This window comes from Melanaphis sacchari, unplaced genomic scaffold, assembly GCF_002803265.2.
Source record: "Melanaphis sacchari strain LSU unplaced genomic scaffold, SCAv2.0 Contig178_pilon_pilon, whole genome shotgun sequence".
In the NCBI taxonomy this organism is placed as follows: Eukaryota; Metazoa; Arthropoda; class Insecta; order Hemiptera; family Aphididae; genus Melanaphis; species Melanaphis sacchari.
In genome coordinates this window covers 1-12,697 of record NW_020270843.1, presented here as the reverse complement: position 1 = coordinate 12,697, position 12,697 = coordinate 1, and the positions used below count along the sequence as shown (strand labels likewise).

Below are 12,697 nucleotides of genomic sequence, written 5' to 3'. Positions count from 1 at the left end.
AATATTAACATCAATATTATAGAAGTTTAAAATGTATGTGTTCATAGCCAGTGCCGCGTTAAGCTATGTTGCCGCCCCGGGGCAAATTAAAATATGCCGCCCTTACAAAAATTACAATTCAAAATTATATTCAACACACTATTAATTACAGTCAGTAGCGTACAATATGAATGAAGTTTTGGAATTTTTCTGAGCAAATTATCGGTTTTTTCTAGTTTTTCTTTTGTCGCCTTTTTGTATGCTGCGCTGCTTAATTTAATTCGTTTGTCTGACATTATTAATATAAAAATATTGTTACCTATTTAATTTTTCAATTAATTCTTATTACACTATTTGTTGTCAAAATAATATTTTAACTGTCAAAAAAAAAATCGTCAAATTGAAAATATGTTTGCAAATCTAACAGTACAATGTACTTATTATAGTTATACAGTCACACAAAAAAATGATAATTATACATTTTTTATTTTATGTTGATCCTCCAAAATTTGCCGCCCTGGGGCAATTGCCCCCCTTGCCCCCCCCATTAAACGCGGCTCTGTTCATAGCAGATAATATACTGAATTTTAAACCGTCAGAATACTGCTCACATTCAAACCAAATCTACTTGTTTACATCCTGTTCATCACTAAAATCGCAATTTTGGTTTAACATAAAAAAATTCACAATTTTGCAAATATTTGTTGGATAAAGTAAATAAATTTATCAACTATAAAAAATAAATTACCAATATTAAATTTAATTTTGTACTAGTTATAAGGTTTTATACGTTGATAAATGTATATAACGTGAAGAGTGAGTATTTGTAAGAAAAGATAAAACTTATTAAATACTATTATAACGCTTATTATAAGCGTTAAGATATTTCGAGCGAAGCGAGAAAATTTTTTAAGGTATACCTATTTAACTACCTACTTTAAAGTGCGTATACCCATAAATTGATTTACCAATATTCCACTGGCTTTCGGGTGGATGACCATTGACCACCTGATGTTTCTTTTAGAGACGAATCCATGGCATACGCCACACACACATACATACACGTATTCTGCATAAACCTACAAATCCTACTAAAAAAAAAAACCAAACTCAAAAACCTATTCCGTATCTTCTTACAGCTAATGGCCTTGGTTATGGGGCTTAAGATAAATAAATGAAAAATACACACACACACATATATATAATTGTAATGTAAAACTATAATAAATATAAATCGTTAAAAAAAAATTTCCTAGTATAATATTTAGTAAAACCAGTATTATATATATTTTATTTCAACTAAATTGTAGCTAGTTGTCATAAACCATAAATATTTTCAAATTATTTTGTAATTCAAAATTAATAAATGTTAAATATTTATGGTAAGATTTTATAAAAAAAATATTGAGAATGTACGCAAATTATTTTTTCATGTGTTTAAATTTAAAATTTCTGTAAAATTCGTAAACTCTCGTCAAAATCGCGAAAACTTGAAAATTTTAAGATGAAACATTATACTAACCTAACATACATAACCTAACTTATGTAGTTAAGGCTTAAAAATTGTATACAAAGTTTTTTAAGTAGTTAAAATTTTAATGAAATTACATACCTATTGCCTACTTATTTGAACTATAAATTAAATCATATTCATTATTTTATTATAGTTTAAAAATATAATTCGAGGAAGCAATTTTATTCTACGTACCTATATTATTATATTTTATGTATGAATTGAAAATTTCGATTTAATGTTTTCGACTTTTTGTCTTTAATATCAATAACAAAAAATATAATATGAAATAAGCGAAGTAATAATATCAACTAATAAATCGTCTCTACTTAGAATAGTTTTTCTTATTATATATAATATATATACCTAATATTAATTATTATTGAATTCAAATTGAATACATCCATCAAAGAAATTTACTCATTACTATAGCAAAGCGTTATTCATTTACTTACAAACTTTTATTTGACATTAAGAGGCTTAAGATTCCTTTAATATTTTATTGGACTACAAAAATTAATTATGCAAGAATATAATTGTCTAGTAAATTTCATAAAAAATTCAAATCTGTTTTTAGATTAAATTATATACTTTAAAATTGAAACACATTGTTCTAGAGCACCCATAAAATAAAATAAATACTCTATGCATTGAAGTCCAGACCTTGAAGATCTACAGTTGGTCGTAGGTAAAACACTGAATCGGTTAGGTATATGTTTAGCAATTTAAGGATACTTCCTGTATTTTTACTTTTTACGGGTCAGAACAAACGCATATGTTTTTTAAAATATTGCAACCCTAAAGATAATTTTAGTAAAATAATTTTTATTATATCATAAAATGTAGAAACATATGTAGCTTTTTTTATTTGTAACAAAATTTAGGCTTTAAAAATATTGTCAATCATATTATGGCGCTCTTGAGCCGCAGTCACGAAACGAGCCCACCACTCGTGTGATCTTGACCTTCAATTTCATCAAGAGTTTGTGGCTTGTATTAATAGACTTTTGATTTTAAGTAAACCCACAAAAAAAATCATATAACGATAAGTTATGGGAGCGAGACAAGAGCATCCCTAGAAAAATTCTCATGGGGGACAAAATTTTAATTATGTCCATGAGATAGTAAAGGGTTTACAATTTAACATTATACTACTATATTTTATATATAAAACTGGAAGATAATGAAATAATAATTATTTAACCAATTAGCCATAAAAGTTATTTATTGAATTTTCATTTGATTAATAACATAAATTTAATCAAATATTAATTTACAAATAAAAATTGTAAATTTCTTTTTTAAACACCAAATATATTTATTACTTGTTCTATGTATTCATTCGTTGTATCAACAATTTTTTCCCTATGTACGTTTATCATACATAATCCATCAAGTCTACCTTCACTCATTGTAGATCTTGTGTAAATAATTTTTCAACATTTTCAACATTTTCCAGGGGGGGGACATGTCTCTCCCTTGTCCCCCTCTCTCCCTATATGGGCACCCTTGGAGCGAGGAGGCCATGAAATGTCCCCAAAACACGAAATGAAACGTCCGGGAAATTGTTGGCGGAGAACCTCTCCACACCATATTGACAACTAAAACTGCACATCGGCACGTTATCAGCTTTACAACGAGCCGTCTCTCACGCCAATTTGACTTCCCCACTTGAAGTATTAATAATTTTAAAAACATGCGTTTATTCTGACGGACCTGTATAATCACATAAATATTTATTTATCTCTAAATTAATAAAAATATATTATTTCACAGTTTATTTCTTGAATTTACGATAACGTGACCTCGAATATACCACTATGTGCGTTGATTTGTAACGCTATATTACTTTATATTTATATTACTTTATATTTCAACCTTTGTCAAACACGTACTATTATTTAATATTTATTATGTTTAAACTTATGTTGGGTTCGTAGTTCGACTTACAAAAATAATATATTATGGAAACTGAGGCACATTTTCCCATCCGCTTACAGCAGATACGTTTTTGGATTCATAGCGGAACGAATTTAACAAAATGTGTTTTTTTAGTCCTGACTCCCGAGTATATTTTGTCACTATACAATAACATTGCTATGTGATTTTTTTTACGAATGTTTTAATTTCAAAAAGCGTAAATAAAACATATTTTATATTTTAAAAATTATAACACTATTATATTATGTTTCACAATGCATAATCGTTTTAGATATTTCCACTTCCTTAAGGAACATGCTTATTATAATGCTATAAATTTTTTTGATTCTAACATTTATTAACACTTCTCCCATAAAACGATTATTTTTTTATTTAATTTTAGGCAGCAATGAAATTTCACAGTATAATTTATTATATTCAAACGAATTGCAACTTATAAAATGCTGCCTGTAATGTGGTCTTTGAACAGATCATCTGAGATTTTCAAAGTTGTCAGCCTACAGTGCTATTTGTAGAAGTAGCCTTCAATCTGACTATCCGAAATTTTCGGAGCTATGAAAACAATAAGGAATTAATTTAATAATAACAACAATGGTTAATTTACGAATAACAGTAAATTAACTAGAAACCGGTAATCTGGAAAAGGTTTTAGTTATTCAATAATTCATTATTTTAAAAGTTCTAGTTTTAGTTTTACATTTTTCATTAAATTTAAATTTAAATTATTATACTTAATACGCCAAAAAAAATATGTATCCATCGCTTTTAGTGCAACAGTGCGTATCTCAGTTATTGAAGGTTTTCAGGAAAAACAAAAAACATGTTTTCAATGAATTAAAATCATTAAATAATAGTTGAAATAAAAAACAGTGTTAAAACACTAAAATTAAAATTTCAACTCATTGAATATTCAGTACTTATTTTAAATGAGATACGCATTGTTTGATAATGCTATATAATACCTAGGATGGCTTTTTTACTTTACTAGTAATAAAACATTATTTTAATTTCATACTATAATAATTTTGTAGGTAAGTACCTTTATTATTACTTAGTTAAGATTAAATAAATAATTTTATTTCTACAAAATGTTAGTCAACTTTTAATTTAACTGTATAAATATTAAATTTACAATTAATGATCTAATTTTAAAAATAAATTTTATTTTATAAAATAACACATTTAATTTTTCGTTTTATTATGTGTCATACGATAAGTAAAATGTTTAGAAAAGGTACCTACATATTTTTAGACTCTACACATAAGCAGAGTGGAACGTGTTACTTAAATATTTTTTTTTGCATATGATAAGAATTAAGTGCTTCGATTTTCAAAAACGGAGGTAGTTATGGATTGAAAATTGAATCTAGTTTATACTTTAGAGAGGTCAAAAAAAAAAATAAATAAATAATAAGGAAAAACGGAATTTATACACACTTCTAATTTTTGATATAATCAATTTTTTTTTCTAGTGAACTTGAAAACAAATAATTTTAGATACTTGACATTTTTATAAATATTTATACAGTGAGTTCTGCCTTAATATGATCACTAGCTTATATAATCAACAGTTTATTGGAATCAAAAATTGAAGTTCTAAACTAAATTGTATGCTACTAATGTTAAATTAACCTTTTATTAGAATCACCAAGAGTCGGATAATTGAATCACTTTTATGAAAATTTTTATCGTTTTTAATGTTTTTATAGTATTTTAAACTGATTCATTTATAATACCAGTTTTATTTTAGAACTTTTTAGAATATTACAGTGTATTGTTGTACATATTATAACGTTGTTCAGTTATTTTTGTATGTCGTGATCGTCGTGTACTCGTGTCGTTATTATTATTATACATAATAGTTCGTGATCAAATATTTTTCTAAAATTTCAAGCAAACGTAAAGATTTAACAATAAAAGAAAAATATATTTAATTGTTCGTTTTGATAAATTAGAGAAATTATATTGAAGAAAAGTCTCATTAGCTCTGAAAATATAGCTTACATTAAACAAAATTTAAAAAAATTGCAAAAAAGTTCATTTGTGGAACATGGAGAACAAAATTTGCCTCTTTCTCGAAAACGAAAATTAAATGGACAAAATTTCGATCTAGAAGAATCTTTATTAGGCTACGATAGTTTCAACAAGCTAAAAATTCAAGTGTTTTAGTCAATAATTCTATTTTAGAAGAGAAGGCTATAAATTTAACTTTGCAATTAGGTATAGATCATTTTAATTCAACGATTGGGGGGTTGAATCGTTGAAAAATCAAAAACAATATTATTTTTAAAAAAACATGTGGAAAAAAAAGATACAGATTATCAAGTAACAGAAGATTACTTAAAGGGATTTATTACGTTGTCTAATTAAAACTAAATTAAGAGATTCTCAAGTATAATTGAAAAAAGACAGTTTCTTAACTTCATTTCAAATTTATTTATTTTATACTAAGCATATCTACGTATACATATAAAATAAAATTATTACGAAAAAATCAACCGGTTAATAAAATTAAAATGACCTTAACTGCCTGAACAAAATAAATGTAATCACATTAACCGGAACTCAATGTATTATCGTTTATTTTTATTATACAATTTTCAAAATTTTAGTTTTTTTTTTTTATGAATATCGATTAAATATTATTTGCTAAATGTTTACTTAATGTATTTTTTTCATAATCATTTAAAGTTAAAAAATTTGTAAACTATAGTTTTAGAAATCGGTAAAAAATTTGTTTTTATACTTAAAATTTGAAATATACTTAGTATTATGAATTAATGACTAAGAAACCGCGATTTCCACTCAAAATCATTTTTCGTATACTATATAATTTTATAATAATTAATAATGATTGTATAAATCATTGAATTCAGTGACACTCTGGGAGGGGGGGGATGCATCTAAGAAATTTTTTTTATAATGTTGATTTTTCAATAAATAATTAATTACGAGTATAAAAATTGTTTCATTGTTAATTTCTAACTATGTCAATGATTATTGATAAAATAGTATTTAGTACATAATACTAAATAGTAAATAATAAATACTTATTATAAAAAATTATCCTATTTCACTACTAATGTCACGAAAGAACGGAAATACTACGCGTCTTAAATACATTTATTTTGGCCACTTATGACATTATATTTAATTTCTTTATATGTGTATTGTGTATAAGTGTATTACATTGTTATAGGTGCGTAACAATTTTTCGAGCAATATTATTAGTATGTATAAATGAAATGTTATAATTGTATAAATTAGAGGTAATTAATATCACATAACGACAAAATGGAGATAACACACATTTTGTACCTATATGTGCCTGATTTAATTACATGGACAATAGGTTGATGTTATCCGTTTTATTTTAATAAAAAAAACTTATTTTTGAATTTGTCCTGCTATCTAGCAACCAACTAGTGTACCAGTCATAATTTTAAGCATAATTTTTATCAATAGATAGCAACGTAAACTCAAGTTTTTTAATGACAATGTAGATTATTGTTATTTATTGGTTTTTTATGGTATCAATACAAAATTCGGATTTAAAAATAATTTTTAATTCATAAACAATTGTAAATATATATTATTATTCAATTGCCGCTCAAATACTTCAACGAATCAATGTGAAAATCAAAACGAAGTGAAGTCCATTATCCTCCACTCAAACGTCAATTAATTTAAGCTATGATATTTTTTTCTTAAACTATTGAATTGGCTTTAATGAAACTTGAAATACATAATCATAACAGTCTGAAAAGTGTACAGATTCTTAGAAACTGACGCACTTAAGTCGGTAAGATCGATTATTTTATTAGGTTTACAGGTAGTTTTAACAATATTATATTTTTATTAAAATAGTAATTTGATTGAATAATAATTATTAATTTATAAATAATGTATTACAAATAATCTTACATGTTACAATCTATAAAATAATTACATAAAAAGTATGAATAATTTAATGTAGTTCTTTTCAAGCTTTTAATCGGGAAAAATCATTTTTTTTTTTTTTTTTTTTTGAGAATAAAAATAATATAACAAAACATTTACGCTCCCTAAAAGTTGTCCTCTTAGACTCAAGCTTTACGAGCCTAGTGGGTAATCCGCCATTGGGTTGCATGACGGAATAATTGCAGCACTATTGTGACTTGTGAAAATGTATATTATGTAAATTAACGTAGTTAGTTTTGTAAATTATTGAAATTACGATAACCAAAATTATTTTAAATAAATATATATATTTTTTTTTATTATTGATGTTATTTAAGCCTAAGCAACTAAAACCATAGCTGTACATAGGAACAGTTGGTCGGTCTTTTGTGTAAGGTTTGGTTAGTAGGGTAGGAACACGTATATGTATGGGTATGTGCCATGGATTCGTCACTAAGAACTCGGGTGGTCATCCATTCGAGAGCTAGCAATGTCGGCCGATGCTTGACTTCAAAACACGTTAGTAACTGAGGCCAACCACCACGCCACACCATGCCACAATCGATGCGTATATCAAATACTGTGATGTTTTGATAACAAATAATAAACAAAAATATAATATTTATTTAGTTTGCAAAAAATTTAAAGTTATTCGACTGATTACTGTCGTTTATTTTCTCTACCAACCCTCTCTCACATTTTGTATGGAGTCAGTAAATTACATTCACAAAAAAACCACAATCATAAATAACGTAAATTTTGCCTCGGGTATTCTGTTTATTTCTAGTATGCGAAATAATTTGAAGATAAGTAATATTCTACAATGTAGATAATAATATAATATACTCGCATTAATATAAAGTGACCATATTTAAAAAAATAAAAACAGGACAAAAAAATAATCAAAATATTTTTAAATTAATATTAAATTATTATATTTTTTTTTTGTTGATTTTTAATTGTGGAAAAATATAATTTTTAAATTATTAAAAATTAAAATTTAGACATATAAAAACATTATTTTGAAAAACATAAAATAACATGGTTAAATTAAATTAATACTTTTTTAAAGTTCCTTTGATCACGTATTTTATTATTTTACTTTAAAAAAAAAAAAATGTAAATTTTAGAAACGAACTCATTATTTATGTGTTATTAATTCATTGTCAGCTGTAGATTTGAAATGGTATTTAGGCGGTTGGTATGTCATGTACATAATTGAATTTCGTTATCGGATATTATATTTTCGATACTACTCGTATATTTTCACTACCTGTGAACCGTTAGTCGATGATTATTGCAAATGCCAATCGAAAGTCTTGTATAAGCAACACGTTACACAGTCGCCTCGAATATCGGTTATACTTATAAATAAATTTATATTATTTTATTTTTAATATATTATGTAACCTGGCTAATAACAAACAAAAGCTAATATCAACACTTGGTTACGTTTAAAGCTAAACAAATATTTAAATACATAACCATTGTACAATTCATTTTTCGAAATTGTGTTTTGTTCCAAATAATGAATTCTTGTATAATCGACTAAGTATATAATATTATAATGTTTTTCTAGTAATTTATAATTGAAAAATAATATTACAACGTATTTTCTTTTTAGATCGAAGATAATTATACCGTGGACATAAAAACATAAAAAATATCATATTCATTTTATTATTATGTTTTAGTCTGGCTGGTAATATATATTCAATTATGCAATTAATAAGAACTAAGTTTAGAATGTATAAAAATTATTATAATTTTTAATTTTTTTTTTTTTTTTTAACAAACCCAAGAATAAAACAATTATAGAAAACGATAAAGCAATATTAAAAGAAATTGATGGGATCAAAAAAAAAAAAAAAAATAATGAAGTAGAATAATAAGGATTACCAAATATAGAAACCGCGGATAAAAATTATAGCAAAATGTTGTTAGCCCTTATTAAAGGGTGCTCCAAAATTTCCAAACTATATCATGCCATAAGACAAAATACTTCGAAAAACAAATAATATTCTAATATAATCAAAATTTTCAACGAGTCTGGTAATTTTATTAACAACATAGTTAATAACACAATTGCTATTCAAATGACAAAAATGCCAAAAAGCTAGACAAAATTGTGAGACTTGGATTCGACGGATTTTAATTTTGAAAATGGATATTAATTAGTCATTATGTTAGCTAGGAAATGGTCGAAGGGATTTAATTTATACACATTATTCGATGAAATATCGGCAATTTAAAAAATAAGAATTTTGGTATTTTATATATTTAAGTATGACAATATTTTTTTGTAATAATGATAAATTTCCACGGCCATGCTTTAGTAGAATTATTGAAGATTTTCAATCAGTTTTTAAAATTAAAATTCATCAAACCCAAGTCTCACAGTTTTGTCTAGCTTTTGGCCTGTTTCAGGTGATTATTTGTACCTGCTCCAGCCCCCTTAATAACTGTATAAATAGTACAATCCATCTTTATAAAGCAAGTCCATAATAACCGCTGCTCATAAGTCACACTGACAGAGTTTATTTCAGTGGTGTGACTGGGAGGGGGGGAATACCCAGTGCTTGATTTGGGGGGGACGTGGGGGGACGGAGTCCCCCTTCTTTTTTAATTGTTTTTTCTATTTGCCCCCACGGTAATGTTACGGTTAATTTTGTGTGGAAAGCTTGTTTATCAAACATCCGATGAATCCCTCTTCTATTTTTTTTCCAAATCAAGCACTGGTAATACCCCCTGGAGAAAAAATGTATATCCCTCCGAAAAAATCTATGACATTATTACGTTAACTACATATTGTGATGCGATAATGTGTGAAACGAGTTATCGGCCGAATGTAAGTTATTTTGTGCATCACGGACCACGGTTGATAATAAAATAAAATAATGTTTAACATAATAATTTGTTGGGTATTACCTTTTCGTATATCAATAGTTGTTAGTCATCACTGTAGAGCAGAGGACTTGTAGCTCTAAAAAATCACCTGACATACACTTAAATATACAAAATATGCATTAAAAATAAAGAAAATATGCATTTTAAAACGCATATTCACCAAAATATTGTCCGATATAGTGGCCATTGACTCTATATTAGGCGAAGTAGGGCTAGATATCTTGTACGTAATCTTTACGGCCTTTTGTATCTCCAAATCGATAGCTAATTCTGACGGCCGTTGACCTACTAATCAAAGCTTAATATCGGACAATTGATCTCAAAATAACATATTGTAGGGTGTCATTGACCTCGGGGAAGAGGAGTCGCGATTAGGGCCATAAAATCTATTTCTATTTCATAACACCCGATAACTTGTGCGAACACCACTAGTAAAAAAAAAACAACAAACAAATGCATTACAGTTAAAAGTGGTGGAAACTCTAGATCTAGAATCTAAATTAAATTATACACCGTAATCTCGCCGATAAATAATATATTTATAATATATATTTTATCAAATAGCCTATAAAGATATACGTTATCGATATACAATATACGTTATTCTACGTATATATAAGTTTTCTTACTTTTCGCTATTAGTGTTTTCGCTGTTAAAATATTTCGCAATTTTGTTATTCGCGATTTTTTTACAAATTAATATTAACGAGCTGTCGTCTGTCGACTGTCAGTGTAATGGTTAACGCGTTTATGACTACGTCAAACTTCAGTTTGGTTGGTTTGTTTCAATTTGGTCGTATTTTAGTGCTTTTTGGCCAGTAATTATGTCAAAACGCAAAAGTAATCCTATATTAGATATGTTTCGAAAAAAATAAATACGGCCAATGCGAGAACAAGAAGATGTTGATGACCCACCAGTTATACTTTCACCCACGAAATTAATCGCAGATCAAAGTGTTCATAAAGTATTAAAAACTTATTCTTATCAAAAAAACTGGGAAAAATCGTTCAACTGATTGTATTTTAATGCTGAAAAGGGTGGGGTTTTTTGTTAGGTATGTGAAAAATTTCTTAGTAATAATCAAAGTGCTTTGCAGAAATCACAAGGTATTTTTATATGTACCCCATTTACGAATTATCGAAAAGCTACTGGTAAAACTAGTAAGCTCTTAAAACATGCTTGTTCAGAAAACCATTCTAAGGCTTTAGCTTTAAACGAATTTTTTTTACAAGGAAAAAATAAACCTATACATACACAAATGGTTCAACAAAATAACTCAGAAAAAATACAAAATAGAATTAATTTCTCCACTTTTGTGCATAGTGTTTATTTTTTGACGAAAGAAGAAATTCCTCATACTACTAAATATGAATCATTATTAAATAAAGTAGTTCTAAAACAAAATCAAACTTTACTTGAATGGGTAGAAAAACAAAACGATGGATCGACTTACATGAGTAAAAACACAGCTATTGAAATATTAAGTTGTATTTCCACTGTTCTTGAAACTCATGAGTCATGACTCAAATGAATTGAGAAATAAATATTTTTCAAATTAAAGAATTATTTTTATGCATCGTTGAATTATCTAGCACATATGCGCAAACCATAACAGAAACTATTGATCGAGAGTTAAAAAAAAGAGGACTCGACTATTTGAAATTTATTAGTCTTGGTTTTGGTGGTACTGCAAATTTTTCTGGTAGTATAACTGGAGTACAAAAAAGACTATCTGAAATAGCACATAGATAAATACCATATATTCACTGTAGAGCTCACTTATTATCATTAGCCTTGACTTCTGCTCGAAATAAATATGCTTCAATTAAACAAACCCTCCAAGTAGTTAAAGGTATTTATAAATTATTTCATAAATCCGCTAAGCGTGAAAAAATATTTCATGATATTCAAAAAGCTATAAATGAAAAAAAATTGAAAATACCGGAAACAATTGATACACGTTGGTTAAGTGATCATCGATCAATTTATGCAGTCAAAGAGTGTTATAGATCAATTATTTTGGCATGTGAGCATATACACACTGATGGAGCAGATCTTGCATCACTAGCAGGAGGTATTCTGCTAGAAACCACCCAGTCTTAGGCTTTAGGTGTAGTCAATAACTTAAGCAAAGTCTTACAAAAAGAAAATTTACAGCTATCATCAATACCAGTTTTAATTTCCTCTTTGATTGGTCATCTTAAAAATAACTCGGATCAATGTTCATCAAATGACGAGAATAATTCAATTCATACATGTATAAATACATTAAAAAAATATGTAAGTAGTTCACGACAAATAGTTGAAAATGAAAATAAAATAAATCTTAAAGAAGCTAAAACATTTGTTGATACAATGATAAAACAAATGCTATTACGTTTTAATGAAAAATCTCTGGAAATAATCAAATTAAGTGC

General features: G+C 26.8%; 1 pseudogene; it reads left to right on the top strand.

The window, feature by feature from the left end:
- The first annotated feature begins 11,103 nt into the window (after positions 1-11,103).
- On the top strand, positions 11,104-12,032 carry LOC112592493 (annotated as a pseudogene).
- Positions 12,033-12,697: the final 665 nt, after the last annotated feature.